Consider the following 6,000-nt stretch of genomic DNA (forward strand, 5'->3'; position numbering starts at 1 on the left):
CTGGAAGCAAAACACCATCTCCAGACAAAAGACAGCAGGAATTGAATATATTCTTTTGATTTAACAAACTCTAGGTTTACACAGTGAGCTATCCTGCAGGCCAGGTTAAGGACACTATTCCAGCAAGCACACTGAGTTCCACAACACTTCACAGCCAGTTTCTTTACAAAAGAAGTATTTTAATTTCTGAATAGATGCTTGAAAATAGAAAAAAAAAAAATAAAAATGAAAACTACTACTGCACACTTTACATAGCACACCAAAAAAAGAAAGTAAATGTGCAACTTGGTAGACAAAGAATCCCTCCCTCTAAGAGAGGGTGAATGATAAGGTGTGCAAGTCCCCTTCAAAAAGATAGAAGCAGAACTAAGTAACTGCCCATTTTCCAAATTAAAAACCCCCTCTTACAGAAAAGTAGTCCAGCACACAAAAAGAGATGACAAAAGATGTGTCATCAGAAGACAGCCTAATTATAAGCAAATCTGCAATTAAATGAAGGAGTCTTCTCTCTTCCCCCAACTTCAATTTTTTATTTTTTTTAACAAAGGAGGAAGGAAATGTCAAACATCAGAGTCATACAATGGACTATCAGATGTTTCCCAAACCAAGTAATCTGACATATGGGCAGAAAAAAAAAGAAAGGGGCAGGCTGGAGGAAGGAACAACCAGAGCAGAGTAAACTTTGGCATACTAAGTTAAATAATGCAGTTCCTTTTCTTCCCTTCTACAAAAAAACACCCGTACTTAAGGGCTCAGTACCACAACATTTGTGTACACCACATCTAAGCAGAGCTGCTTACTGAATACCGACAACAGTTCACATTGTTGTTTTACACACGTGTCCATCCCCGACCTGCGATGCAAACCATGTTGCCTGCCTAAACGGGTCCCGGCTCTAGGCTAGGAGGGCAGTACCAGCACAGAAACACAGGCAGACAGCCCTGGTTCTTGAACACAAACATTTTTTTCACAATGACACCAAATAAAGCTCAAATCATTAGGCAGCCTGCCAAAATCCCTCAGTCCTTTAAAAAACCCACCACCTCAAAAATTCTTCCGTATCAATGCTTATCAATTCCTTAACATAGAAAGAATTAAATAAATCCACTACATGACCAGTCATGTAGACTCATTTTGCCAGCTTCTAACTGTCATTCCTGCCAAGACAAGACAAATCCAGCAACTCCTGACAGAAGGAAATGCCTTGAGAATTCAACTCAAAATTTTAATAAAATGCACACCCAAAACTGAATGACCAGACACAGACACACCAAGCTAAAAATGAAACCAGCAAACTCAGAATAAAGTAATTTAAGCAAATAACTTATTCTGTCAGTAAAGAAGTTATTTTTTTCACAGTCACTACGAGATGTTCCTGGAATGGATTTTATAACTAACCCAGAACTGCCTACAAATTCAGTAATGTCATGGACACACATGAACTGAGATTCATAAAAACCTGACACTGTAAGACTGCAGAAACACTAGACTAGATTTGTAAATTTCCTAGTAAATCAGAGACTCTGATAAGAAAAGAAGTAATGGTTTTAAACTGTAACAAACAAAAATACATTTTGAAACTTATGTCTCATAGCTGCTGCCTGTGAATGCATCATTACCAAGAAAATGAAGGTTGTCAGTGCTGGGTCAGTAGGTACAGAAGAGTTTTCCTCTAAATTTGTTTTCAATCCTGTGTTGTTACAAAATACTGTATTTTATGGGGAAATATGGAGCTGTAAGTACAGGCAACAACAAAGAACTGACAAAGCACTTTTAACTCTTCTAAAGCTAAAAGATTAATTAAATAAAGTTCCACTGAACAAGCTTTAAATCTCCTTCTCTAAGACATGAACTGCGGTTCCACGGCCACTGTGATCTCGCTTCAATCCATGCTGCTGCCAAAACCCAGTGGGGGGGAGAGAGGAAAACAGGTACACAGAGCTGGCTGGGTTGAGAGAAGGGGGAAAGGTTCCTCACTAGGTCATTTCCCTGAACCAGGCCTGAACATGAGCCTATGAATCCTTTTGGGGTCACCAAGGCCTGGTGTAAGAGCCCAGGGGGAGGGAGAAAAAGTGAAAGAGGAGGGAAAAAAACACCTTTTACTCTGTAATTAATATCATATTATTTTCATAAACAAGAATGTCACACAACATTGTAACACTGACTAAAGAAAGCAGAGCTACGTGCCTAGTGAGAAGTGATACAGAAATAAGGATGTCATCTCTTACACTAAAAGTTCATTTTAGAAGACCTCTTTTTTCTCCATTTTCATAAGCAGATTAAACATATTCCTTAGTAGAGCTCTTTGTATGTTTGAGTTCATCTGTGTTAGTCACATAAATGTAAATATTGCCTAGAGGCACAGTATACAACAGCAACACTATAAAATTGCCTGTCTCAAAAAAACCTCAAAACAAACAAAACAAAAGCAAAGGAGTCAATGACACTAAAAGCTCAAGTCACATTTCCACAGGCACTACTGCAATTCTGCTCGGGATAGTGGATTAAGCCACACACGACTCCATGAGAAACAACCTTTTTTACAGACTGAGGTAGGAAGTGAGAGTCAGGATTTACCAAAATTCTCTAAAATTCCCAGCACAAACCAAAGAACAGAGTGCTTAGACCTTTCACACTTGTGAGACACTGAAAAACAGGCATCATCTTAAACCTAAGAACCCTCCTGATCTGAAAAGTTGAACTTACTATCTGGTATCAAAGTGGCTTATGTTCAGATATCATTCTCATTTTCCTGTACAGTGATCATACTAATGCAAGACCAGCTGCAGTCACAGCACGAGACAACCCAAGCTGTCACTCTTAGCATCCCAGGCCTGTTATCCCTGTGGTATTTACTTCACAATTGGGTGCAGAAAGAACTGAACACAAAGTTTTAGTAATATTTTGAGGTCTGCTAAGGCGGAATATTTTTATCGGCTGGTTTCTCTTTGAAACTGTCACTTGGTATCAGGGAACTCAGTGAAAGAGGATCTATTTATAAAGCAATACCTCAAGCTTCAAACGAAAGCAGCACAAAAGCTTCCTCTCAGGAAAGGATGCCTCCATATAAATACCTACTCCACATAAACAAATCTTCTGGATTTGATTTTCTGTTGAAAACACTTGTGCACTTTCAAAACTGGAAAGATAACACTAAAACAAGCTTGCTTCTAGTCAGAGCAGCATTTTTGTTCATATTATTTGTGTTACTATGGCAGCAACAAGTCACAAATCCCACTGTGCTGGACTTGATACAAAAAAAGTGCACTACAGAGAACATAGAACAGTCAGTGAATACACACAGACTTGAAAGAATATAAAATTGTACTTATCCGCCTTACCAACAACAGTCTGAAAAGCCCAACCACACATTCAGTGTTGCTAGGCTGTAGGATCCCACAAACAAGTTTAGGAGAAGGGCTTGTAGGACAGCAATGGAGTAAGTCTGTGGACAACAACTGGTAACCCTCCACAAATACAAAAGAACAAGCAGGAAAAAAAAAAGAACACAACAAACTAGAAATATTAATTTATATTTTGATCCTGGTGTACATTGGAGTCAGAAATGAGCCAGTAGTGAATGAAAAAAAAAAGGCAGAGAGGGATTAGTTCTGTGGGCTGTACAAGTGGAGGAAAGCAGAAAGGTGCAACATGGCCCCAGCCCCTGGTTGGGAGAGAAAATCTGTATCTTGTTGATATGAGCAGGGATGTTTCAGTCAAGCCCTGATAAAAGGATGCTGCTGTAACTGAGGATGGAAAGTGGAGTCTGGTGGGTGTAAGTCCCTGGAGTGATCAAGTAGAGACAACAGGCTAAGATTTCTCACCCAGAAAACAGAAAGCTTCAGACAACATAGATGTTCAGCTTAATACAAAGTACAACATTCTGGTAGTATGTACATTTCTAGGCAATTAAAAAGCAGTTAATCCACATACACCCCTTTACCAAGGCACAACATTTCTGAACAGAGATTAACAAATGAAAAAAAATCCATAAAAATTCCTTCTTCATCAAGTGACCAAAGTTAACCAAGTTAACACGTTCAGTAGGTATATCTCATATGCACCACCTTTTTTTTATCCACTGAAGCTCAAAAATTTCAGTTTCTTAGATTTTCTTCAGAAGAATTGGATTGTCAAGAAGGAAAACAATAGAAAAAAAGGTCTACAAATAGGATTAAAGGGTTCCTTCTTAACTCTCTTTCACATGAGGAAGTGACATCAGAAGCAGAAGTGGAAATGAATTCCAGATTAAATTGATCTGAGGGGTTCTCAGAGGGTTTATGGTGTCAATACTGCACTAATTATGTAGAAAAATCCAGAATCATGTATTTTCAAATAGTATTACAGCAATTGAAAATTACTAAGATCTAGTCACCTAGGATTTTTTTTTTTTTTAATACATTGGGCTAATATCACAATTTTTTTCTCAGTCATGTTCATGAACCAAATAGGCCTGTCACCAAAGACCTCAGGATGTCACCAAAATCAGAAGCCACCCAGGAGGACTCACAGCTCTGGGATGTGTGTGCATTCAGAAGATAATCAGCATTTCAAGAAAGCCTCATACAAGTATTTCTTAAGTGGTTATCCCAGGACTCTTCAGCATGTTTTGTCCTGAACTGCAGATGGCACCTCTGCACACCCAGTTCTCTCTGTGCAATAATCAGAAAAGATTAGTTACCTGCCCCAGATTAATTAATTCCCCTCTCCAAGCTGGACAAGCTGACAGAATGTCCCTCAGTCTGAAGCTCTGTGTGAATCTGGGTCTATTTTCTTCAAACTTACACCCTAGTAGATAGCATTAAACTTTCAAGTACTTTAACAAGTCATAATAGAAACCTACCACTGCAGTGATTTAACCATGAAATAATCTTTAATTAGCAGGAAGTGAGCAAGCTTTCCAATGTAATTTTTCTCCTTCTATCTTGCTACCTAATAAAATTCAGGATAAAAATAACTGAAGAATCAAATACTTTGAAAAAACTTGAGAGGTTCATTCCACTTCTTCAATACATACACATGCAAATTCCCACCTACATACAGTTTCAAACCAGGATGCTATCTGCCAGGTAGTGATGAAACATCCTGCATGCCAAAGGAACAGCCTACTGCTTGGAGCACTGCATTTATGATAATTCCACAAGCAAGAATGACTACTGATTAATTCACTACTACTTAGGGATTTGGTTGGGCAATCAACCATTTACTATGAAGTCCTTTACTAACAACTATGTAACACCAAGGAGTACCTCACCAGCAATTTCTGCATTCTTCACTTTCTGATGTCATAAAAAACCTTTAAGAATTCAAATGTCTTCTCTGATTTCCTTGACTTACTTCAGTTTTGTTAGGAAAACAGAAGCAAAACTCACTGATCGAAGACAACAACGTCTGCTCCTGTTTGCAAACTGAACAAAGTAACATCAGGCATGACCTTGACAGTTTTTAAATTTGCCTTTGAACATTAACTGGAACAAAGACACAATTTCCACTACCTGGAGCTTTCTGGTTGCAGGTTTCTGTTAAGAAAGCATTTAAACAAGCACTCATTACATCTACCATACGAGTTTCTACAAAAGCCTATATCAATAGGTCTCACTTTCCAAAAACACAATAATGTCTTTTTTGGGCTGAAGACTCCTTAAGTATCTCATCTTCCACCACATGAAAGCTACTCCAAATTTCAGGTCATTCTTGACACCCTTTTCTGTAGTGCTTTTCCAGCTCCAACATATGAAACATTATGCAACTTTATCCCAGTTTTCAGAGACTGACTTGAGCCTTCAGCTCTCCCACGGCAACTAAGCCAGGCAGTTGAGGAACCATCTTCATCCTTCATGCCAGCCCTCTCCATTGTATGATTAAACCTTACTCACAGGAAAAAATCAAACCTATTTCAGTAAAACTACTTTTATGATTAAGAATTATTCATAGGAAGACTGTTTGCCAGCTGGGTCTGAAGTTTTAATACAAAGCGTATTACCTCAGAACACTTAGTCT

The sequence above is a fragment of the Chaetura pelagica genome, unplaced genomic scaffold (assembly GCF_000747805.2).
Source record: "Chaetura pelagica isolate M959 unplaced genomic scaffold, ChaPel_1.0 scaffold254, whole genome shotgun sequence".
Taxonomy (NCBI): domain Eukaryota; kingdom Metazoa; phylum Chordata; class Aves; order Apodiformes; family Apodidae; genus Chaetura; species Chaetura pelagica.